Raw genomic sequence first — 26,007 nt, forward strand, 5'->3', positions numbered from 1 at the left:
AATCACTAAGGAAGTGGTACTCGGTAAAATAATGGGACTCAAGGCGGATAAATCACCTGGACCTGATGGCTTACATCCTAGGGTCTTGAGGGAAGTGGCGGTCGGGATTGTGGATGCATTGGTAATAATTTTCCAAAACTCCCTGGACTCGGCAAAGGTCCCGGCAGACTGGAAAACTGCTAATGTAACACCCTTATTTAAAAAGGGCAGTAGACAGAAGGCTGGAAACTATAGACCGGTTAGCCTAACATCTGTGGTAGGTAAAATTTTGGAGTCCATTATTAAGGAGACAGTAACAGGACATTTGGATAATCATAATTTAATAGGACAAAGTCAGCATGGTTTTATGAAGGGGAAGTCATGTTTGACAAATTTGCTGGAGTTCTTTGAGGAAGTAACGTATAGGGGGGATAAAGGGGAACCAGTGGACGTAGTGTATTTAGACTTCCAAAAGGCATTTGACAAGGTGCCACACAAAATATTATTGCTTAAGATAAAAAATCACGGGATTGGGGGTAATATTCTGGCATGGATAGAGGATTGGCTATCTAACAGAAGGCAGAGAGTTGGGATAAATGGTTCATTCTCAGACTGGCAATCAGTAACTAGTGGTGTTCCGCAGGGGTCCGTGCTGGGTCCCCAACTCTTTACAATCTATATTAACGATTTGGAGGAGGGGACCGAGTGTAACATATCAAAGTTTGCAGATGATACTAAGATGGGAGGGAAAGTAGTGAGTGAGGAGGACATAAAAAACCTGCAAGGGGACATCGACAGGCTAAGTAAGTGGGCAGAGATTTGGCAGATGGAATACAATACTGGAAAGTGTGAGGTTATGCACTTTGGCAGGAAAAATCGTAGAGCAAGTTATTATCTTAATGGCAAGAAACTGGAAAGTACTGAAGTACAAAGGGATCTGGGGGTCCTGGTGCACGAAACTCAAAAGGTTAGTATGCAGGTGCAGCAAGTGATTAAGAAGGCCAATGGAATGTTGGCTTTCATTGCTAGGGGGATAGAATATAAAAATAGGGAGGTATTGCTTCAGTTGTACAAGGTATTGGTGAGACCGCACCTGGAATACTGCGTACAGTTTTGGTGTCCATACTTAAGAAAGGTCATACTTGCTCTCGAGTCAGTACAAAGAAGGTTCACTCGATTAATCCCGGGGATGAGGGGATGGACATATGAGGAGAGGTTGAGTAGATTGGGACTCTACTCATTGGAGTTCAGAATAATGAGAGGCGATCTTATTGAAACATATAAGATTGTGAAGGGGTCGGATCGGGTGGATGCGGGGAAGATGTTCCCGATGATGGGTGAAACTAGAACTAGGGGACATAGTCTTAGAATAAGGGGCTGCTCTTTCAAAACTGAGATGAGGAGGAACTACTTCACTCAGAGGGTGGTAGGTCCATGGAATATGCTGCCCCAAAAAGCTGTAGAAGCTACATCATTACATAAATTTAAAACAGAAATAGACAGTTTCCTAGAAGTAAAGGGAATTAAGGGTTACGGGGAGCGGGCAGGAATTTGGACATGAGTCTAGGTTCGGATCGGTCATGGCCCTGTGGGTAGCGGAGCGGGCCCAGGGGCCGTGTAGCCTGATCCTGCTCCTATTTCGTGCGTCTAATTCTGTTAGATTCAGGAGATGGTTCTGTGATAGTGGATTGGCGGTTAGGATCAGATCAGGCATGATCTTATTGAATGGCGGAGCAGGCTCGAGGGGCCGATTGGCCTACTCCTGCTCCTATTTCTTATGTTCTTATGTTCTTATGACTGAAATGAGGAGGAATTTCTTCACCCAGAGAGTGGTGAACCTGTGGAATTCTCTGCCACAGAGGGCGGTGGAGACCAGTTCATTAAATATATTCAAGAAAGAGTTGGATATATTTCTTAAGGCTAAAGGGATCAAGGGATATGGGGAGAAGGCAGGGACCGGGTACTGAATTTGGATGATCAGCCATGATCTCATTGAATGGCGGAGCAGGCTCGAAGGGCCGAATGGCCTACTCCTGCACCTATCTTCTATGTTTCTATGTTTCTACGATCTGAAATTGTTGAACTCAATGTTGAGTCCGGAAGGCTGCAAAGTGCCTAATCGGAAGATGAGGTGCTGTTCCTCGAGTTTACGTTGAGCTTCTGTGGAACAATACAAGAGGCCAAGGACGGTGAGGTCCGAGTGTGAATGGAGCGGTGAATTAAAATGACAGGCGACCGGAAGCTCGGGGTCACCCTTACGGAGTGAATGGAGGTGTTCTGCAAAGCGATCACCCAATCTGCGTTTGGTCTCCCCAATGTAGATGAGACCGCATCGTGAGCAGCGAATACAGTATACTAGATTGCAAGAAGTACAAGTAAATCGCTGTTTCACCTGGAAGGGGTGTTTGGGGCATTCGACAGTGGGAAGGGGGGAGGTATAAGGGCAGGTGTTGCATCTCCTGCGCTTGCACGGGAAGGTGCCAAGCGAAGGGGAAGGGCTGTTGGGGGTGATAGAGAAGTGGACTAGGGTGTCTCGGAGGGAGCGGTCCCTACGGAATGCTGAAAGGGGAGGCGAGGGGAAGATGTGAAGGCTGGTGGGGTGAAAGGTGAGGACAAGGGGAATCCTATCGTGGTTCCGGGAGGGAGGGGCAGGGGTGAGGGCAGAATTGCGGGAGATAGAACGGACACGGTCGAGGGCCGTGTCAACCACGGTAGAGGGGAATCCTCGGTTGCGGAAAAAGGAAGACATGTCGGAAGCACTGGTGTGGAAGGTGGTATCGTTGGAGCCGATACGGCGGAGACGGAGAAACTGGGAGAATGGAATAGAGTCTTTACAGGAGGCGGGGTGGGAGGAAGTGTAGTCCAGGTAGCTGTGGGAGTCAGTGGGCTTGTAGTGAATATTGGTCAATAACCTATCCCCAGAGATGGAGACGGAGAAGTCGAGGAAGGGAAGGGAAGAGTCAGAGATGGACCATGTGAAGGTGAGGGAAGGGTGGAAATTGGAGGCAAAGTGAATGAAATTGTCTAGTTCGGGGCGAGAGCAGGAAATGGCACCGATATAGTTATCAATGTATCGGAAAAAGAGATGAGGGAGGGGACCCGAGTAGGACTGGAGCAAAGAGTGTTCCACATATCCCACGAAAAGGCAGGCATAGCTAGGACCCATGCGGGTACCCATAGCAACATCTTTGATTTGGAGGAAATGAGTGGAGTTAAAGGAGAAGTTGTTCAATGTGAGAACAAGTTCAGCCAGGCGGAGGAGGGTGGTGGTGGATGGGGACTGGTCGGGCCTCTGTTCAAGGAAGGAGTGGAGTGCCCTCAGGCCATCCTGGTGGGGGATGGAGGTGTAGAGAGATTGTACGTCCATAGTGAAAAGGAAGCGGTTGGGGCCAGGAAACTGGAAACTGTTAAAGTGGCGGAGGGCGTCCGAAGAGTCGCGGATGTAGGTGGGAAGGGACTGGACAAGGGGAGAAAAGATAGTGTTGAGATAGGAAGAGATTATTTCCGTGGGGCAAGAACAGGCATTGGTCCATTTTCTACAAAATGTTATTGGTCTTTATATTATTCATGGCCTCTAAGGAGCCTCAGTCAAGAGGTCAACTGGTTGAGATGCTAAACGGCGAATTGATTTTTAAAGAATTCTTTACAATGTACCAATTATTGACAGATGTACTACATTAACAGAGAGGGTAAATTCTAGCTGAAGTTCTAGTTGGAGCGGATTCTTCCTATTAGGTTTCATGGGGGGGGAAAAAATCAATTTTCAGAAAATTATGTTAGACACAGAGGCCTAGAAATTCAGTTGGGCGCGCCAGCCGTTAGCGCCTTAGGAGGAGTAGATCTTGAGCGCTAGGCGCTTAGCGCCCGGGCGTAGCGCGATCTGCGCCTCGCCCCAACTTCAGTACACATTTAGCGCCAGCGCAAAGTCTTAGCGCGCGCCCTGCTGCGCGCGCAGATCATGACGTCATTTCGTCGTGCAACGCCCTTTGTGCGCCCAGAACCGGAACTTCACTCGCGCCGCCCCATTGTGCGTGGGCGGCCCTAACGACTGTGAAGTGGAACGGTACACAGCTGAGGCGGGCCGCGGGGAGCGCAAATTAAAGGGCACTTACCCTGCACTATAAAGGCCAGCCATTTAGCAGCATTCACTCTTGTGCAACGGTTTTTTGGAGAGAGACCAAGGAGGAGCGCTTACTGCTTTGGCCCAACACTAGGACAGGTATTTTTGGCTCAGGCCAGAGCTTAGCAATTATCTTTGCCTTCATTGAGATCTCAGTGTTTGCCAGCATATAATGGGGCTGCATTGGGTGCCAACGCTGAGTTTCAGCCTTATGCCGGAAGGGCTTACAGACGCCGTGAGAGAGTGGCAGCCCTGGCTAGACGCAGAGGGGGCAACAGGCGTCGCCAAGTGAGGCCTTACCCACCCAGGGTATACCGCCAGCAGTCCTCCTATCTGACCATGTCTGCCGCACAGTGTGTTAGGAGGCTGCGATTCAGAAGGGAGGTGGTTGCAGACATCTGCCAGCTGCTGCACAGAGATCTGCGTCCACAGCTGATGCGCAGGACGTCTCTGTCGGTGGCAGTGAAGGTGACGGTGACTCTCAACTTCTATGCCACCGGCTCCTTCCAATCCGCTGCTGGGGACATCGCTAACATCTCCCAGTTCGCCGTGCATTGCTGCATCTGCCAGGTGACCAATGCCCTTTTCAGAAGGAGACGCCAATTCATCTCCTTCCCCATGACCCTGGACAAGCAGCAGCAGCGTGCAGTGGGATTTGCAAGAATAGCGGGCTTCCCCATGGTGCAGGGCGCCATTGACTGCACGCATGTGGCTTTGCGGGCACCTCTGGAGCATGCCGAGGATTACCGCAACCGGAAGGGCTACCATTCCCTCAACATACAGCTGGTGTGTGACCACAGGCAGCGCATCCTAGCTGTCAATGCCCGCTTTCCAGGCAGCAGCCACGATGCCTTTATCCTGCGACAGACAACTGTGGCTGACATGTTCCAGGCACAGCCTCACCCAAGAGGATGGCTTATCGGGGACAAAGGCTATCCTTTGTGTACCTGGCTCATGACCCCGCTCCGCGCGCCCACGACCCCTGCTGAAGAGGCATACAACGAGAGCCATCAAGCGACTAGGAACATCATAGAACAAACAATCGGCGTCCTCAAGTAACGGTTCCGCTGTCTGGATCGCTCCGGGGGAGCCCTCCAGTATTCGCAGGAGCGAGTCTCCCAATTTGTCATCGTTTGCTGCATGCTGCACAACCTGGCTATCCGCAGGACTCAGGCACTGCCACCTCACGTTGGACCACCACCTCAGGAGGAGGAGCAGGAGGAGGAGGAGGACGAGGAGTACCAGCCCAGGAAGGAGGCAGAAGGTCCAAGGGCCGCCCGTCGGCGGCTTATTGACCGTCACATCTAGGCCCCCTGTCAGGGAATGGCTTGTGCCAATGAAAGAACATGATTGCAGCCGCTCCGCAAGCCGTCAGCCGGTTAAGGCAACAAACACTTCAAAGATCAAACATGGACAATGTGAATAAATAAAATGGTTTATTGTACAAACTCAGGGCCCTTCCCACATGAAAACCAAAAACAGACGAAACCCCCAAAAAACACTCGCACACATGACTCACTCCCACAACCTGAGGAGCATTAACAAAAGATGTAAACAAAAATGGCCTTCATCCTTGGCCTTCACAAAACACACATTCCCGAAAACACAACATTTGGACACACCCTCTACTTAGTGGCCCGCGAGGGCGATGCCTTCCGCAAACTTTGGCGGCCCCTGCACGCCCTGCTGCTCCTCCTCAAAGTGAGGCCATTGGCTGCTGCAAGGCTGGGGGCAGGCTCCTGAGGGGCACATGTCGTGACGGCAGATGCCCTTGGGGGTCGGCCTAGACGAGGTCTGGCCGTCGAGGGGCCGGCTGGTGAATGCTGCAGCTGTGGCTGGCCAGCATCAGTCGCTGCAGCAGCTCCTGGCAGCTCCACTGGGGGAGTGGCAGTGGTGGCTGGAGGAATGGGGGCAAGCTGGCGGATGGCAGGCGCTCGCTGGTCGCCTGAGACACTGGCACTCGGCCGGGCCAGCACTGCAGCATGCGCACCAATCTGCCGAGGGACAGACCGCTGTGCTGCTGCAGCGCGGCGGGTGCCCTGGCGATGCCTGGCTGACACAGCGAGTGTGGCAGCAGTGAGTGCCCGTGTTGACCTGTTCAGTGACCGCATCAGAGCACCCAGTGACTGCACGGCACCACTGATCACCTGGCCACTCGCTGCCTGAGCTGCCCCGAATTCCGCCCGACTGGTGGCCTGTGAGGCCCCGAACTCGGTCACACTCCGAGACAGGGACTCGATGGCCTCAGGCAACTGTGCCACTACCCCCATGAGCTCCGTGTGCCGGCGCTCCGAGTCCGCGGACAAGTCCTCGAGGCGGCGCATCTCCTCGGCGTTGGCCGTCCCCGGACTGGAGGCCGGACTCTCCCTCTGGGGAGAAGGCCGCCGAGCTGGCCGACCCTTCCTGCGTTGCTGGACGCCGCTGGGCCCAGCAATTGGACTCCCCTCCGACCCTTCCCCCCTCTGGGGAGAAGGCCGCTGAGCTTCCACCCCCCTCCCGCGTTTCTGCAGGCCGCTGGTCCCAGGAGCTACCCTCCCCTCCGACACTTCCCCCACGCTCCCCTCCAGGGAAGACGTGTCCCCTACATTGGCATGGGTTGCCGCGGCTGAGGGTTCCCCTGATGGGCCGCCTTCCTCTTGCTCCTCCTCCTCCTCCTCTTCTGAGGGGCTGTCACTGGCAACTTCAGGGACCTCCTCCTCACCATCTGAAAGCAGGAATGCACAAGAGTAGCTTTAGAGTGAGGAGAGGGCGTCAGCGAGGGATGCATGAGTGGTGGCATTCAGCGCATTGGTCGGACAGTGGCAAAGGATGTAGATCTGATGCGCAAGTGGGACGAGAGAGGTCCAAAAGGTGATGTCCTTACCATTGGTGCCCAGAACAGGGTCGGCATCTCCAGATGCAACGGGCCCAATCACCCGGGCACCCATGATGCGCTCCACGCGATGTTGCAGCTCGGTGAGCGGCTGGATCTGGGGTTCGCCTCCCCCGGTCGCAGTCCGGCTCCTCTTATTATTGGCCAGCTTGGCCTGCAAGAGAAAGGACGGCCTCTAAGTACAGTGTGTAGCCCTGATCTTGTGTGCACTGCCTCCCATGGTCGAATAGCCTGGCCAGTGTGTAGCCCTGATCTTGTGTGCACTGCCTCCCATGGTCGAATAGCCTGGCCAGTGTGTTAAGTGCACAATGTGCAATTGATGTTCATGAGTGTCCCATAGCTGCTGCATGAGGGCTGGCCATTAGGGCTTTCAGGTCCCTTTGCCCATAATGTGAGGTGCACATGCAAGGATGAGGAGGACACTGGAAAGGGTACTCACCCTGACAATCCTGGCGAGGTCATTCAGCTTTTTGCGGCATTGGACACCGCTCCTGGGGACCTCGCTGTTGGATGACACCTTGGTGGCGACATGCCTCCAGGCTCTCCGGTAGACGCGGGCCGGCGGCTTCCTGCCATTGTTCGAAAACAAAATATGGCGTCTCTTCTCCACAGCACCAACCAGCACCCTCAGATCAAGCTCTGAGAAGCGCTGCGCTCGTTCACGGGCCTTCTCCATGGTTTCAGGCGCTATTTGGGTCCAGCAGCAGTGTTCAGGCCTAGCTGCAGGGCTCCACTATCCAGGGCGTGGCAGCAGACCAAGTCGACCCTTCCCCCTTAAGAGCTGGCCGGCGCCAGGGCGTCTGCTGTCAATCAAGAAATGGCCGCACCTGCGCTGCGCCCGGCCTCAGCGCTCTCGCTCAGCACCTCCGTCTTAGCGCCTAAAGAGAGGCGTGCATCGCCAGTTTTAGCGCTCGAGCAAACTCTTAGGGCGAAGCTAATGAATATCGGAGAAGTGGCCTCGAATTTGCGCCGGGCGCAAACTTTAGCGGCCGCCCGACTTTACCGCCCCAAAAGTGGCTGTAATGAATTTCTAGGCCAGACTGTTTCCACTGATGGGAAGGTCAGTAACCAGAGGACACAGATTTAAGATAATTGGCAGAAGCGGGGAGATGAGGAGATTATTTTTACGCAGCGAGTTTTTACGGTCTGGAATCCACTGCCTGAAAGGGCGGTGGAAGCAGATTCAATGGCAACTTTCTAAAGGGAATTGGATAAATACTTGAAATGGAAACATTTTCAGGGCTATGGGGAAAGAGCAGGAGAGCGGGACATTCTTTCAAAGAGCCGGCACAGACACGATGGGCCGAATAGTCTCCTTCTGATTCTATGGGGGAAAAATTGGGTGGCGCCCCCGTTGAGGTGCTAACTTCGCCGGGCGCTACTTTTAACGCCCCGAAAAAGCCAGTGCCCCTACATCGTAACTTCAGTGGTAGCGCCCCAAGCAGGAGGCGGGGCACTACTGGAGGTGCTCCCCCCTCCTTCCTGGGGCGCTACGAGTGAATATCGCGGCGCTACGCATTGCAGGCCTCACTCCCCTGATTAAAGGGGAGGGGCCAAGCGCTGCGCGCACCGGGGCCCTGCTGGACCAGCGGGGAGCGGGATGCCGGGAAAACAGCACGGCCGTAAAAAAGGGAAAGGGGGCAGGTGTTGGCAGGCGGCCAAAAAAAATTGGCCGCCCGACACTTTCCCTTTAACTTGCGTCGCCGCGGCTGCAGAAACGCCACCCTGACCCTGTCGGACATATCGTCCAGGGGGGTGCTAACGGGAGGCGCAAAGTAACCCAATTTTTCCCTCTATGATTCTATCTGACTGAAAGAGTTGGCTGGCATCCAGTTAACAGGCAAGTGCTCTGTGCTACTGCACAACCTTCAGCCCCCTCCCCTCCTTCTTCCTTGAAACTGCATCAAAAGAAAACTAAAGAAGTAAATTGCAATTGGAATATAATGTTGTGTCTAAAAGTAGGGGTCATAAATATAAGATAGTCACCAAGAACTCCAATAGGGCATTCAGGAGGAACTTCATTACCCAGAGAGTGGTGAGAATGTGGAACTCACTACAACAGGGAATGGTTGAGGTGAATAGTATAGATGCATTTAAGGGGAGGCGAGATAAGAACATGAGGGAGAAAGGAATAGAAGGATACGCAGATAGTTAGATGAAGTAGGGTGGGAGGAAGCTCATAAGGAGCATAAACCCCGGCAAGGACCAGCTGGGCCGAATGGCCTGATTTTGTGTAGATTCTCTGTAATGGTACACCGAGAGCTCCAGTCGAGGGATGCATTACCGGCGGGCAGCTTGGGTTTTCCCACTGCGAGAGGCAAAGCCAGAGAAAGGCAGTGCCCGGCGCCAACAACTGCAACTTGGGGATGTGAGAAACAAGCCAACTCTGCAGCAGGAGGAGTTGCCGAGCCTTTCCGAAACACATTCTGTAACGTGTATGTGGGCCCAGTGTGTGTGCAGATACTGGGGCTGACATTGGTCCTCAGCGACACGGGCGATAGCGAATCAGCAGCCCGTTTTTGTAGTGTATGTGCCTTTAAGTCAGAACTACTTTTACAGCTCCTGTATACTGTAGTACCGGCACATAAGCTTTGCGCATGCCTCTGTACCCCCAGTCGTGAGACTACCCTCCTCCAGTAAAGACCTGTTTCTTGTTGATGTACAGCATCCGTGTGATTATTTTATAACAGCATATCCTCTGAATCACGGATCCAACAGTGGCGACGAGTGTCGATTCGAATCTACCTGCAACATAAAAAAATAAAAAAATAGTCGAGGCCAGGAACACGGGCGTCGACCACGAGCAACCGCCCAGCCATCAGGCAGAGATTGAACTTCACAGGGGAGGCTGTGGAGAGCCAGGCTTGGTTCCCCAGCCACGACGAGCAGCAAGAGACTGACGACAGGTCCAGAGCAGATCCTTCCCGAGCAGCGGCGGCTGGAGCCGACCGACGGCGGAGAGAAAGCCGAGCAGCGTCGACGGGGTAAGACAAAGGGTGAAGAGCGCAGGGCGCAGCCGGGGGTTGAACACCAAGCGGCGTCGAGAAAAAGAAAACAAACCGGAGAGAGAGAGGGTAAAGAAACAGCCGGGTTCTAGGCTGAGCGGCGTCGAAAAATAAAAAGAAGAACGCGCAGAGCACAGCCAGGGCTCACGGGCTGAACAGGGTCCGCGGGGTGAAGAAAGGGGAGTGCGGGAGACACCATTGAGCCGCGGAGAAGAAGGAAGAGCGCGGGAGGCGCCATTTTTAGAAGCCACAGCGGAGAAGAAGGGCGAGCGCGGGAAGGAAGGAAAGCGCGGGAGACGCCATTTTGTGCCAGCGGAGAAGAAGGGGAAGCGCGGGAGGCGCCATTTTTGACAGTTAAATCACACCCAGGGATGCCAAAGAGTGGCAGTATCTCTACGTTCGACAATGAAGTCGAAGATTGGGCGACATATGTGGAACGTATTGAGGTGTACTGCAGGGCGAATGAAGTACCAGATGATAATAAAGCACTGGTTCTGTTAAATTCCATGGGTGCAAAAACTTATGGGTTACTGCGAAATCTAATAACCCCAGAGAAGCCGGTAAACAAGAATTTTGAAAGCATAGTAGAAATCCTACAGGACCACTTAAACCCCACACCGCTGCTGATAGCAGAACGATTTAAGTTCCATAAAAGGAACCAACACAAAGACGAAAGCAATGCTGAGTACCTAACGGAACTGCGCAAGCTATCGAAACACTGCCAGTTTGGAGCGGGACTAGCAGATACGTTAAGGGACAAGTTTGTGTGTGGGCTACAAAGTGAAGGAACCCAGAAACGGCTTCTATCAGAAAAGGATCTTACGCTGGACAAAGCTTTCAGTATGGCAGTATCACACGAAGCAGCCGCAAGGGGCGCTGCAGAGATACAACGGAGACCGCAAGAATTTGGCACCAATGAAATGTCCTATGGAACAGGGAAGTGCTATCGCTGCGGCAGAAAGATTGTTGGTTCAAGGACCAAGTGTGCAGACAGTGTGGGAAAGCAGGACACATAGCAAGAGTCTGCAGGTCTGGGAAGAAAACCAACAGTAAGAAATCTCCACAGGAGAAGTACAAAAAGGTACACCAGGTGATGGACAGTGGTTCAGACGAACAGAAAAGTGACACAGACTCCGGAAGCAAGGAGCTGGGTTGTCTGAAACTACATAAGGTAACCGAAATGGAGGATCACCAGACTATCTGGGTTACACTCAAGACAGACGGAGTCCAAGTGAAAATGGAATTGGACACAGGGTCAGCTCTAACAGTCATAAATCAAAGAGACTACAAGCGGCTATTTTCACACATACCCTTGAAAGCGACAGAGATTGTCTTGAAGATGTATACGGGGCAAAAAGTCTACCCCAAAGGAAAAATAAGGGTGAAAGTGACATATAAAGGCCAGGAAATACCTAAAATGGATATATATGTATTGCCAGACGGAGGACCACCACTGCTAGGACGTGAATGGATCCGGAAGATACAATTAGATTGGCATTCCATACAGGCACTGAAGGTTGAGGCCAAAAAGGATGACGACGTCACACCTGGACGACTGTCAAAAATGCTAACTGACGCAAAAGAAGTGTTCCAGGAGGGACTAGGAACACTAAAAGGAATAACAGCAATGACTGAAATAGAGGAAAATGCAAGCCCAAAGTTTCTGAAGGCCAGACCAGTGCCTTCAGAAACTTTGGGCTTCAGAAACTATGGGCTACACCCATCATTCCTGTAATGAAGAGGTCGTTGAGTAATACGCCTGGGGAACCAAAGAAGGTCCGCATCTGTGGGGATTTTAAGGTGACAGTGAACCCAGTCCTTCACACGGTACAATATCCGCTTCCACGAATTGAGGATATTTTCACCTCGCTATCTGCAGGTAAACGCTTCACCAAAATTGATCTAGCCCAGGCGTACTTGCAAATGGAGGTAGAAGAAGCTTCGAAACAATACCTTACGATCAACACTCATAAAGGTCTCCATCAATACAACCGGCTGGTGTTTGGAGTAGCCTCGGCTCCGGCTATCTGGCAAAGGGCGATGGATCAGGTCCTGCAAGGGATTCCAGGGACCCAGTGTTATTTGGACGACATCTTGGTCACGGGCGAAAATGACGGTGATCACCTCGCCAACTTGGAGAAGGTGCTCACCAGATTAAAGGAGTATGGGCTACGAGCTAATCGCCACAAGTGCGAGTTTTTCCAGAAACAGATCTCGTATTGTGGGCACGTCATCGATGAGGAGGGGTTACATAAGTCCCCTGACAAGATTGAGGCAGTAGTCAAGGCTCCAGCACCCGAAAATGTGTCACAACTGAGGTTGTTCCTCGGGCTGGTAAACTACTACCACTAGTTCTTACCAAATTTGTCTACGGTATTACACCCACTGAACACCCTACTGCAAACAGGGGTACCATGGAAGTGGGATGACAAACGTAGACGAGCTTTCCAGAAGTGTAAAGTATTGATCACATCAAAAGAGGTGTTGGCCCATTTCAACCCAGCACTACCAATTTGTTTGGCGTGTGATGCATCACCCTATGGTATTGGAGCGGTGCTGTCGCACAAATTCCCAGACGGGTTGGAGAGGCCAGTAGCCTTTGCGTCTCGGTCACTAACCTCAGCCGAGCGCAACTATGCCCAGATTGACAGGGAGGCCCTCAGCCTAGTATGGGGAGTAAAAAAATTCAACCACTATCTGCATGGGCAGAAGTTCACCTTGCTGACTGACCACCAACCACTTGTCTCCATCTTTAATCCTAAGAAGGGTGTTCCAGTGATGACTGCACAGCGGTTACAAAGATAGTCCCTGTTTCTAGGGGGCGAATCAATATGACATAGAATATAAAGGCACAAAACAGCATGGGAACGCTGATGGGCTATCGCGCCTGTCACTGCCTACTGTGGAGGACAAATGTAAGAAGTCACACAACACCAGGTTATAGTCCAACAGCTTTATTTGAAATCACAAGCTTTTGGAGCGCTGCTCCTTCGTCAGGTGACGAAGGAGCAGCGCTCCGAAAGCTTGTGATTTCAAATAAAGCTGTTGGACTATAACCTGGTGTTGTGTGACTTCTTGCATTTGTCCACCCCAGTCCAACTCCGGCATCTCCATACTGTGGTGTATGTAACCTGTTCCACCTTAAGAGAACTACCTTAAGAGATGTACTACTTTCTCTTGGCTGCTGTATACTGTAATACCGGTGGTGACCACACCGGTATATAAACGTTGTGTAGTGATTTGCTGGGCAGTTCAGCCCTGACCTCCGAATAGTAAAGACCTGTTAAAGTTATTCTTGTTGTCTGTGTCCAGTGATTTATAATAAACATAACTGGGACACACAGACTCAACAGTGGCGACGAGTCCGATCTTACCCTGCGGCAGTTTTACATCCAAGGCAGCTTCGTCCTCAGAACGGGCGTCGAGAAGAGGCATCCGCCCTCATCATCCTGCTGAGCACCACATCGCACGGGAGGCATCGAGAACCCGGGTTAAAAAGAAAAATTCTGACCACGAAGCCCTCCATCAGCGACAGGCAGTGATCATCCCTTCTACCACGGTGGTGGGTAAGCTGATCAGCGACATGAGCAGAAAGTCGGCCGCGTTGGCTGTGGAGTAGGGGAGGGAAAACGGAGGAAAAAGGGCGGAGAACTCGACCGCGGCCGGTGAAAAGGGCCAGGCTGCAATCGGGGCCGAGAGGCGCAGCGACTGGGGCAGCGTTAAGGCCACGAGAACCGCGGAGAACTCAACCGCAGCCGGTGTAAAGGACCGGCCTGCAAGTGGGGCTGAGAGGCACAACAGCAGGGGAAGCGTGAATGCCCACGGGAACCGCGGGGGAGCAAAAAAAAGCAGCATCGGGGAATTGAGAACCGCTGCGGAGGCGAGAACGGCAGCAGCACGGCAATCGCCATTGCAGCCAGTGGGGGAAGAAGGCAAACGCGGGAAGCTGCCATTGTAGTCAGCGGGGGAAGAAGACGAGCGCGGGAAAAACCGCCAAGCGCGGGAAGCCGCCATTTTAGTAGGCGGGGGAAGAAGACAAGCGCGGGAAGCCGCCATTTTGGGAAAAAGAAAATTTAAAGAAACTTGCAAGGATGCCTAAACATGGTAACATCAATGTTTTTGATAGCGATGTCGAAGATTGGGCCACGTATGTAGAACGCATGGAAGTTTATTGTAAATCAAATGAGGTACCAGATGATAAGAAAGCACTAACCTTATTAAACTCAATGGGTGCGAGGACGTACGGGCTATTGAAGCACCTTGTATCACCAGATAAACCGGCGGATCAGACTTTCGCGAATATTGTTACTGTCCTGAAAAATCATTTAAACCCCACGCCGCTGCTGATAGCGGAACGATTAAAATTTTACAGAAAAACGCAGCTGAAAGAAGAAAGCAATGCTGAATTCTTAATTGAACTGCGTAAGCTATCAAAGTACTGTCAGTTTGGAACAGGACTAGCAGATGCGCTGAGAGATAAATTTGTGTGTGGATTGTTAAAAGAAGGAACACAAAAGCGACTGCTAGAAGAGAATGATCTTACGCTTGATAAAGCTGTCACTATTGCAGCATCGCACGAAGCCGCAGCGAGAGGCACTGCGGAAATGCAGCTAAGGTCATCGGAACTCAGCACCAATCAAATGGCCTTGGGTGCAGTAAAGTGTTATCGTTGTGGAGAGACAATGCACGATCAGAACCAGTGCTGGTTCAAAAATCAGGAATGCAGAAAATATGGCAGGCTTGGTCACATAGCTAAAGTATGCCGGTCAGGAAAGAAGACCAGCAACAAAAAGTCACCGCAGGAAAAGTGCAGAAACGTACACAAGCTGACAGAGAACAGTTCGGATGAACAGAAGTCAGATTCAGACTCCAGCAGTAAGGAACTGGGTTGTCTAAGAGTACACAATGTGGGTAATGAAGCAGACCTCCAAACTATCTGGGTCACACTTCAGATAGCAGGAGTCCAAGTGAAGATGGAATTGGACACTGGATCGGCATTGACGGTCATGAATAAGCAAGATTACAAAAGGTTATTCCCACATATTCCCCTATGGGATACGGAGATTGTATTGAAAACATACACGGGGCAAAGAGTATACCCCATCGGAAAGATAAAGGTAAAGGTGGTCCACAAGGGCAAAGAAAGCCGAGGAATGGACTTATATGTGCTACCTGAGGGAGGTCCACCACTACTGGGACGGGAGTGGATCAGGAGAATAAATATGGACTGGCATTCCTTAAAAGCACTAACGGTAGATTCCGGTAAAAAAGAAGATGTCAAACCTAAACGATTGTCCAGAATATTGGACGATGCTAAAGAAGTGTTCCAACAGGGACTGGGAACACTGAGAGGAATTACGGCAACCATCAAGGTTGAAGAACATGCAAACCTGAAATTTTTCAAAGCCAGACCGGTACCTTATGCGATACGACCTGCTGTGGAAGCTGAGCTGGAAGGGCTAGAACGTTCAGGAGTACTGTCTAAGGTGGACTGGAGTGAGTGGGCCACGCCCATTGTTCCCGTCATGAAGCGTTCATCGAGCAACAAGCCGGGGGAACCGGGGAAGGTTCGCATCTGTGGAGATTTCAAGATCACTGTTAATCCGGTGCTTCACACGGTGCAATATCCGCTTCCGCGGATTGAGGATATCTTCGCTTCGTTGTCTGGCGGGAAACACTTCACCAAGATAGACCTGGCGCAGGCGTACTTACAGATGGAAGTTGAGGAAGAGTCATGCCAGTATCTCACGATCAACACGCATAGAGGCTTGTATCGGTATAATAGACTGGTTTTTGGAGTGGCATCGGCTCCAGCAATTTGGCAGAGGGCCATGGAGCAGGTATTACAGGGAATTCCAGGCACACAATGTTACCTGGACGATATTCTGATTACAGGAGATGATGATGAGGAACATCTTGCAAATTTGGAACTGGTGCTCACCAGATTGAAAGAATATGGACTTCGAGTTAATCGCCAGAAATGTGAGTTCTTTCAGAAGCGGATCTCGTACTGTGGTCATGTCATTGACCAGGAGGAGCTTCATAAGTCTCCTGACAAGATCGAAGCTGTTGTGAAGGCTCCTGCTCCGGATAATGTATCCCAGTTGAGGTCGTTCCTAGGGTTGATTAACTATTACCATAAGTTTCTGCCAAATTTATCCACGGTGCTGCACCCGTTGAACGCTCTTTTGCAGAAGGGAGTACCATGGAAGTGGAGCGAGGACTGTAAGAGGGCCTTTCACAAAAGCAAGGCATTGATCACCTCAGAGGAAGTGTTGGCTCACTTCAACCCAACACTGCCTATTGGTTTGGCTTGTGATGCTTCTCCATATGGTATTGGGGCAGTACTCTCACACAAGTTGCCAAATGGCTTGGAGAGGCCAGTCGCGTTCGCATCCAGATCAGCGACCTCCACTGAGCGCAACTATGCTCAGATAGATAGGGAGGCTCTCAGCCTTGTGTGGGGAGTAAAGAAGTTTAATCATTACCTGCAGGGCCAAAAGTTTACACTACTGACAGACCACCAGCCGTTGGTATCCATTTTTAACCCTAAGAAGGGTGTTTCGGTGATGACAGCACAGAGGCTCCAGAGATGGTCCCTTTTCCTAGGGGCACATCAATATCAGATTGAATTCAAAGGTACAAAGCAGCATGGTAATGCTGATGGGCTGTCGCGCCTGCCACTACCTACAGCGGAAGAGGCACCGACGGTTGACCCTGTTGCGTTATTTCACTCGACCATCATCGAATGTTTACCAGTCACCAATGCAAGTATTGAAAGAGAAACCAGGAACGACCCGACACTGTCCCGGGTCTACGAATTGACAGTGAAGGGATGGCCAGCACATGGTGATCCACTGTTACCAGCATTCTCAGCAAGACGAGAACAGCTGTCCGTCTGTCAAGGAACATTGATGTATGGAACAAGGGTGATTATTCCTCCTAAGTTAAGAGAGAGAGTTCTAAAGGAACTGCATGAAGGTCATCTGGGGGGAGTCAAGATGAAAAGCCTTGCTAGGGCTTATGTGTGGTGGCCGGGTATCGACCAACAGATAGAGGATCTGACGAAAAGCTGCTCAGGGTGCCAAAAAGTTCAAAATGCACCTCCGATTGCACCGCTGCATCCATGGGAATGGCCTTCAACCCCATGGCAACGTGTACATATTGACTTTGCTGGTCCATTCATGGACTCCATGTTTTTAATTGCGGTGGACGCACATTCTAAATGGCCAGAAGTGATTAAGATGACTACCACTACCTCGGAAAAGACGATCGCGGTGCTATGAACGATATTTGCAAGAAATGGATTGCCAGAACAAATATGTTCAGACAACGGACCGCAGTTCGTGTCAGAAGAATTCCAGAAATTCATGAAGAAGAATGGGGTGAAACATTATGGCCTAGAAATTCAGTTGCGTTTGCGCCCACTTATTGGCTATAAAGTGGTTTGCGCCTAAAGTTTTTTACCGCCCGAAATTCAGATGGACCCTAACATCGGCGTTAGCCGGTAGCGCTGCGCCGGCACCGATGACGTCATCGGTGTGCGCAGCGCCCCGGTTGCAATGCTATTCCGGCCCGATGGCCAAATTCAGTTGCGGCCGCCTCGCCCGTGGCAGCCGCAAACAGCGTTTGTGAAACGGGGTCTTGCAGCTCCGAAAGGCCGGCGCATAAAGGTGGAGCGGCGGCCGGCCGCTTTCCCGGCGGCCGCCTGCCCGCACCTCCCTCCCCGGACTCCTGCACCACCCCCCCGCGGCACTGATGTCTGTGTCCCGCGAGCCCGGCACTTCTCCGTGGTGCCGGGCTCATTTGCCGGGGGAATCCACCGGTGATCTGACGGCTGCAGGCAGCTCCTCCTTAAGAGAAGGAGGAGGCCTGCAGTACCCCAGCCTGCCGCACCGCATCGGGTGCCGCTGCGGGAGCTGAACGCCTGAAAGTGACATTTAACGCCCCTAGCGAGGCGGCCAAACCCTGCAATAGCGCCCGCCGCCGTCTTGGCCCGTCGCAACTGAATTTTAGGCGGGCGCTACGGGAATCCTGGCGAGCGCTAAATTTCGGGCGCAAAAGACCTGGCGGGGCCATACCGAATTTCTAGGCCTATACCTCTGCCCCATATCATCCGGCTACAAACGGGTTGGCCGAGAGATTTGTACAAACGTTCAAAAAGCAATAAAGGCCATGAGCGAAGATCAGATTCCACTACAACACAAGGTGGACAATTTCCTACTGGCATATCGAAACGCCACTCATGCAGTGACAAACCAAAGTCCTGCCATGATGTTCTATAACAGGAGGTTGCGGTCCAGGTTGGACTTGTTAAAACCAAATGTGCAGAGGGAAGTCGAAAACAAACAGTTCCAGCATATAAATAACAAGACCACTCGGAGTTTCGAAATAGGACAACCAGTGTTAGCCCGGGACTATAAAAATGAGAAATGGCAATCTGGAACAATTCGGGCCAGACAAGGACCCCTGATGTACACAGTAGATATTGGTGAAAATGTAATACGATGTCATGCTGATCAACTGGTAGAATCGAGAACAAGGGTCAAACCCAGGGTTACGGCAGAGACAACCATGGAAGAAGTTAGTGAACCTGAAGCATCTACCTCAGAAGTGAATGTGCCTGATGATGATGTCCAATCCATAAGAGATCAACTAGATGAGTCACCCCAGCAACGAGAATCAGAGACCCCTGAAAGGCGTTATCCAACTCGGATCAGGAGGCCTCCTCAGAGACTGAGGCCTAGAAATTGGGTTTTGGCTTAGCCAGGGCTTTAGCGCCGGAAGTTAGTGCCGGCGCTAAGTCCCCTGCGCGCGCCAAAAATTCAGTGGCGCCGCGCCCAAACGGCTGCCGGCGCTACTGAAGGGTCTTAGCGCCTGGAAAAGGGCGCTAACTGCCGTTTCGCGCCACAATTCCGGCGCTGCGGCACCCGATGCGGTGCGGCAGGCTGGGGAAGTGCAGGCCTCCTCCTTCCGTTAAGGAGGAGCTGCCTGCACCCGGCCGCGGCCCGCGCAAATCTGCTTAAAAATGAGCCCGGCACCTCGGACAAGTGCCGGGCTTGCATCTGTTCCGGGGGGGGGCGGGAGAGAAGTCCGGGGAGGGAGCTGCGGGCAGGCGGCTGGCGGGAAAGCGGCCGGCTGCCGCGGGGCCTTTAATGCGCCGGCGCTAACTGCAGTAAGGCACCTCTGACAAAACGCTGGTTGCGGCTGCCACGGGCGAGGCGGCCGCAACTCAATTTCGGAGTTCGGGCGGGTTACCACGGCAACCGGGACGCTGCGCACACTGATGACGTCATCGGTGCCGGCGCAGCGCTACCGGAGCAACGCCGATTTAGGGCCCCAGGGAATTTCACTACTGGCCATAACTCCGGCGCAAGGCCCTCTAGCGCCTCAAATGAGGCGCTAAGGCTACTGAATTTTCAGCCGTGAATCTTTGAACTGCTTTGCATGAAGTTGTATATCTGTCTGTCTGTCTGTCTGTCATTCTGTCATTCTGTCTGTCATCGCCTGTGCGTCTGTCGGGCTATGCGCTCGAAAGTTACAGGGCGTACCTACGCGCGCATTACCTCCAAAGAAAGCTTACGCTTCCGAGACGGTTTTAAGCGTATTTACGTTTCGGCCGGGCTAAAATCGCGCTCGCGGTATCCCAAAAACCTTCAACGTTCCGCTCATTAGCATCTCATTATCCGCTCATTAGCGACAGAGTGACCTCGAGCTTGACCAATCGTACGCCGGGTTGCTGGCGTGTGCCGCCGGGCCAATCGGTGCGTGTGTGGCTGGGCTTTATTGTTCTGAACCGAGGTGAGTCGCCGCCATCTTGATTCCAAACTTTTCCTTTCTTTTTCCCGCTTTCTGCGTCTTAAAAAAAAAGGTTGCTTTTAAAACACATAGGCCTAGAAATTGAGTGGGCTTTGCGCCCATTTTGCGGTGCTAGAGGTCATTGCGCTGGACTTACAGCCGGTTCAGAAATTCCCTGGGGCCCTACCATCGGCGGTAGACCGGTTGCGCTGCGCCGGCACCGATGACGTCATCGGTGTGCGCAGCGTCCCGGTTGCCGTGGTGACGGGCCCCAGCGCCGAAATTGAGTTGCGGCCGCCTCGCCCATGGCAGCCGCAACTAAGACTCTGGCAACCGAGTCTTACAGGAGTTTGCGCCGGCGCATTAAGGTCGCGCGGCGGCCGGCCGCTTTCCCGTCGGCCGCCTGCCCGCACCTCCCTCCCCGGACTCCTCCACCCCCCCCAGCGGAACAGATGCTTCTGGGCTGCGAGCCCGGCACTTCCCTGAGGTGCCGGGCTCATTTTTGTGAAGATTTTACCGGCCAGCGGGCGGGTGCAGGCAGCTCCTCCTTAACTGAAGGAGGAGGCCTGCACTTCCCGAGCCTGCTGCACCACATCGGGCGCCGCAGCGCCGGAATAGCGCCGCAATGCGGCAGGTAGCGCCCATTTTCAGGCGCAAACACCCTTCAGTAGCGCCGGCAGCCGTTTGGGCGCGGTGCTACTGAATTTTTGGTGCGCACAGGGGGACTTAGCGCCGGCGCTAACTTTCTGGTGCTAAAGCCCTGGCGCAGCGCCAACTGAATTTCTAGGCCATATTGTTTTAAAAAAAAATGATTTAGAAAGTAATTAACTTATCTAATCTCATTAATTTTCCTACCTTTCCCCGTTTTTCCAGTTAGGCCTAGAAGCCTCGGCGTCTCCTCCGCACCCACGCCCGAGCTAGGCACCTCCCGGCCCCACTCGAAGGCTGGAGGGCCGAGCCTCATCCCAGCGCCGCTAGGGTGCGCGCGCAGCAGGAGCTGAGGCGCGGCGTCTCTCTCTGGCTCGGCCGGGGGGGCGGGGCTTGCTGAGCATCGACGGTTACCCTGGCAACCGGCCCCGCCGGCGGTCTCGCACAGCCGCAATCGGCGGTCTTCACCTCGGGGGGGGCCGCGACCCTCGGGGTGGGCTGCGACCCTTGGAGGGGGACCGCGACCCTTGGGGGGGGCCGCGCGCGCAGCAGGAGCAGCTGAGACGCGGCGTCTCTCTCTCTGGCTCGGCCGGGGGGCGGGGCTTGGTCAGCGTCACGGTTACCCTGGCAACCGGGCCCGCCGGCCGAGCCAGAGAGAGACGCCGCGTCTCATCTCCTGCTGCGCGCGCAATCGGCGGTCTTCAACTCGGGGGGGGCTGCGCCGTGACCCTCGGGGGGGGGCGCGACCCTGGGGGGGGGGCCGCGACCCTCGGGGGGGCCCCCCGCCGTCCCTTCCCCCCCGCACTCCCCCGCCCTCCCTTCCCCCCTTTTTCCTCCCCCCGCCCTCCCTTCCCCCCCTTTTTCCTCCCCCCTCCCTTCCCCCCCCGCCCTCCCTTCCCCCGCCCACCCTCCCTTCCCCGCCCTCCCCCTCCCCTCCCCCCTCCCCTCCCCCCTCCCCTCCCCCCTCCCCTCCCCTCCCCCTCCTCCCCTCCCCCTCCTCCCCTCCCCCCTCTCTTCCCCCCAGTCGCTCTCTCTCTTCCCCCCAGTCGCTCTCTCTCTTCCCCCCAGTCGCTCTCTCTCTTCCCCCCAGTCGCTCTCTCTCTCTCTTCCAACATCAACATTCCCTCGAAAAAGCCTCGGCACCGCCGGGCACTTCAGCTAGTCTATATATATAAATCGGTAATCTGTCTGTCTGTCTGTCTGTCTGTCTGTCATTCTGTCATTCTGTCTGTCATTCTGTCTGTCATCGCCTGTGCGTCTGTCAGGCTATGCGCTCGAAAGTTACAGGGCGTACCTACGCGCGCGTTACCTCCAAAGAAAGCTTACGCTTCTGAGACGGTTTTAAGCGTATTTACGTTTCGGCCAGGCTAAAATCATGCCCGCAGTATCCCAAAAACCTTCAACGTTCCGCTCATTAGCATCTCATTATCCGCTCATTAACGACAGAGTGACCTCGATGTCGACCAATCGTACGGCGGCTTGCTGCCGCGTGCGGCCGGGCCAATCGGTGCGTGTGTGGGCGGGTCTTATCATTCTGAACCGAGGTGAGTCGCCGCCATCTTGATTCCAAACTTTTCCTTTCTTTTTCCCACTTTCTGCGTCTTAAAAAAAAAACGTTGCTTTTAAAACACATATTGTTTAAAAAAAAAATGATTTAGAAAGTAATTAACTTATCTAATCTCATTAATTTTCCTACCTTTCCCCGTTTTTCCAGGTAGGCCTAGAAGCCTCGGCGTCTCCTCCGCACCCACGCCCGAGCTAGGCACCTCCCGGCCCCACTCGAAGGCTGGAGGGCTGAGCCTCAGCCCAGCGCCGCTAGGGTGTGCGCGCAGCAGGAGCTGAGACGCGGCGTCTCTCTGTGGCTCGGCCGGGGGGTGGGGCTTGCTGAGCGTCCAGCATTACCCTGGCAACCGGGTCCACCGGCCGTCTCGCACAGCCGCAATCGGCGGTCTTCACCTCGGGGGGGGCCGCGACCCTCGGGGGGGGCGCGACCCTAGGGGGGGCCGCGCGCGCAGCAGGAGCAGCTGAGACGCGGTGTCTCTCTCTCTGGCTCGGCCGGGGGGCGGGGCTTGGTCAGCATCACGGTTACCCTGGCAACCGGGCCCGCTGGCCGAGCCAGAGAGAGACGCCGCGTCTCAGCTCCTGCTGCGCGCGCAATCGGCGGTATTCACCTCGGGGGGGAGCCGCGACCCTCGGAGGGGGGCCCCCCGCCCTCCCTCCCCCCCTCCCTCCCCCACACCCTCCCTTCCACCCCGCACCCCCTCGCCCCCCATCGCCCCCCCTTTTCCAGCCCCCCGCCCTCCCCCCTCTTTTTCCCCCCCCGCCGTCCCCCCTCCCTTCCCCCCTCCCTTCCCCCCCGCCCTCCCTTCCCCCCCTCCCTTCCCCTCTCCCTTCCCCTCTCCCTTCCCCCACCGCCCTCTCCCCCACCGCCCTCTCCCCCACCGCCCTCCCCTCCCCCCTCCCCCCCGTCCCTCCCCTCCCTCCCGCCCTCCCCTCCCCCCTCCCCTCCCCCCCTCCCCCTCCCCTCCCCCCTCCCCTCCCCCTCCCCCCCTCCGCTCCCCTCCCCTCCCCCCTCCCCTCCCCCTCCCCCTCCCCTCCCTCTCTTCCCCCCAGTCGCTCGCTCTCTTCCCCCCAGTCGCTCTCTCTCTTCCTCCCAGTTGCTCTCTCTCCTCCCCCCAGTTGCTCTCTCTCTCTCTTCCAACAACAATATTCCCTCGAAAAAGCCTCGGCACCGCCGGGCACTTCAGCTAGCCTATATATATAAATCGGTCGATCTGTCTGTCTGTCTGTCATTCTGTCATTCTGTCATTCTGTCTGTCATTCTGTCTGTCATCGCCTGTGCGTCTGGCGGGCTATGCGCTCGAAAGTTACAGGGCGTACCTACGCGCGCGTTACCTCCAAAGAAAGCTTACACTGCCGAGACGGTTTTAAGCGTATTTACGTTTCGGCCGGGCTAAAATCGCGCCGCGGTATCCCAAAAACCTTCAACGTTCCGCTCATTAGCATCTCATTATCCGCTCATTAGCGACAGAGTGACCTCGAGGTCGACCAATCGTACGGCGGCTTGCTGCCGCGTGCGGCCGGGCCTTCCTACTGTCGAGTGACGGGACGATTGACCAATCCTACGCTTTGGTGACCTGACGGTCGACCAATCGGTGCGTGTGTGGCCGGGCCTTATCGTTCTGAACCGAGGTGAGTCGCCGCCATCTTGATTCCAAACTTTTCCTTTCTTTTTCCCGCTTTCTGCGTCTTTAAAAAAAACGTTGCTTTTAAAACACATATTGTTTAAAAAAAAAATGGTTTAGAAACGAATTAACTTATCTAATCTCCTTAATTTTCCTACCTTTCCCCGTTTTTCCAGGTAGGCCTCGAAGCCTCGGCTTCTCCTTCGCACCCACGCCCGAGCTAGGCACCTCCCGGCCCCACTCGAAGGCTGGAGGGCCGAGCCTCAGCCCAGCGCCGCTAGGGTGTGTGCGCAGCATTAGCTGAGACGCGGCGTCTGTCTCTGGCTTGGCCGGGGGGCGGGGCTTGCTGAGCGTCAAGCGTCACCCTGGCAACCGCCCCCCCGGCCGTCTCGCACAGCCGCAATCGGCGGTCTTCACCTCGGGGGGGGGCCGCGATCCTCGGGGGGGGCCACAACTACTCGGGGGGGGGGCCGCGACCCTCGGGGGGGGCCGCGCGCGCAGCAGGAGCAGCTGAGACGCGGCATCTCTCTGGCCCGGCCGGGGGTCGGGGCTTGGTCAGCGTCACGGTTACCCTGGCAACCGGGCCCTCCGGCCGTCTCGCACAGCCGCAATGTTGAAGCCAGCTCGGGAGGCCGGTGCTCGGAAGATCGTGCCTCCGGAGTTCGCTGCTTGGTTGGTGGGGGGGGGCGAGCCTCGGGGGTGGGTGGGGTGGTGGGCGAGCCTCGGGGGTGGGGGTGCGAGTCTCGGGGGGGCCAACCTCTGGAGTTCGGGGGGTGGGGGATCAGGGGGCTCGGGAGTTTGGGGGGACGGGGATCAGGGGGCTCGTGGACTCTCCCCCTTCCCCTCCCCCCCTCCTCTCTCCTCTTCCCTCCTCCCCCCCTCCCTCCCCCCGCCCCTCCTTCCCCCCTCCTCTCTCCTCCTCCCCCTCCCTCCCCCCCGCCCTCCCCCCCTCCCCTCCCCCCCGCCCTCCCTACACCGCCCTCCCCTCCCCCCTCCCTCCCCTCCCCCCTCTCCCCCTCCCTCTCCCCCGCCCTCCCCGCCCCCCCTCCCCTCCCCTCCCCCCTCCCCTCCCCCCCTCCCCCTCCCCTCCCCCCTCCCCTCCCCCCTCCCCTCCCCTCCCCCTCCCCCCTCCCCCTCCTACCCTCCCCTCCCCCTCCCCCTCCTCCCCTCCCCTCCCCTCCCTCTCTTCCCCCCCAGTTGCTCTCTCTCTTCCCCCAGTCGCTCTCATCCCTTCCCCCCAGTCGCTCTCTCTCTTCCCCCCAGTCGCTCTCTCTCTTCCTCCCAGTCGCTCTCTCTCTCTCTTCCAACAACAACATGCCCTCGAAAAAGGCCGGCCCCTCGGCACCGCCGGGCACTTCAGCTAGTTTATATATATAAAGCGGCTCTTCTGTCTGTCCCGATGTCTGTCTGTCCCGATGTCTGTCTGTCTGTCCGTGTTCTATACGTTTGAAAGTTATAGAGCGTACCGACGCGCGTGTCGCCTCAAAAGAAAGCTTGTGATTCCGGACCGGTCATAGGTGTATTTACGTTTCGACCGGACAAAAAATCGCGCCCGCAGTATCCGAAAAACGTTCAGCGTTCCGCTCATTAGCATCTCATTAGCAACCGTGTGACGTCGAGGTCGACCAATCGTACGGCGGGTTCCTGGCGCGTGCCATCCTACAGTTGAGTGTCGAGTGACTCGACGATTGACCAATCCTATGCTTCGGTGACCTGACCGGTCGACCAATCGGTGCGTGTGTGGGCGAGCCTTATCCTTCTGAACCGAGGTGAGTGGGCGCCATCTTGCTTCCATTCTTTTTCCTGCTTTCTGCGTCTTTCTTTTCAATTATACATTTCCAGCAAAATAAAATTGAATTTATTAAATTGTTTAAAAAAAAACTTCATTCATTTGTAAATATTTTTTCTAAACGAACATTCTTTTTCCTACCTTTTCCTGTTTTTTTGTTAGGCCTGAAAGCCTGGGACTTTCTTGCCCAGCCAGGCCCGAGCTAGGGCTTCTGCTAAGCTCCTCACCCCCCCGCCCCCCGTCACGTTACCCGGGGCAACGGCGTCAGCCACAAGGGTCAGGGTGCGCGCGCAGCAGGAGCAGGTGAGACGCGGCGTCGGATCTCGGCCTTGGTGAGCGGGAAGGGTTACCCCGGCAACCAGAGCCGCAATCGGCGGAATTCAAGCCGGCTGGGCCGGGGGGGGGCGGGGCTCGGAGAGCGTGGCTCTCGGCCGGGGGGGGGGGCGGGGCTCGGAGAGCGGGGCTCTCGGCCGCGGGGGGCGCGCCGACCTCGGGTGGGGGGGGGGCGCGACCTCGGGAGGGGGAGGGGGAGGCGCCGACCTCGGGGGGGGGCGCCAACCTCGGAGGGGGGGCGCCGACCTCGGGGGGAGGGGTGGGGGGGCGCCGACCTC

Source organism: Somniosus microcephalus, chromosome 23 (assembly GCF_052327205.1).
Source record: "Somniosus microcephalus isolate GS21.2 chromosome 23, FLI_Smic_1.0, whole genome shotgun sequence".
Lineage (NCBI taxonomy): Eukaryota > Metazoa > Chordata > Chondrichthyes > Squaliformes > Somniosidae > Somniosus > Somniosus microcephalus.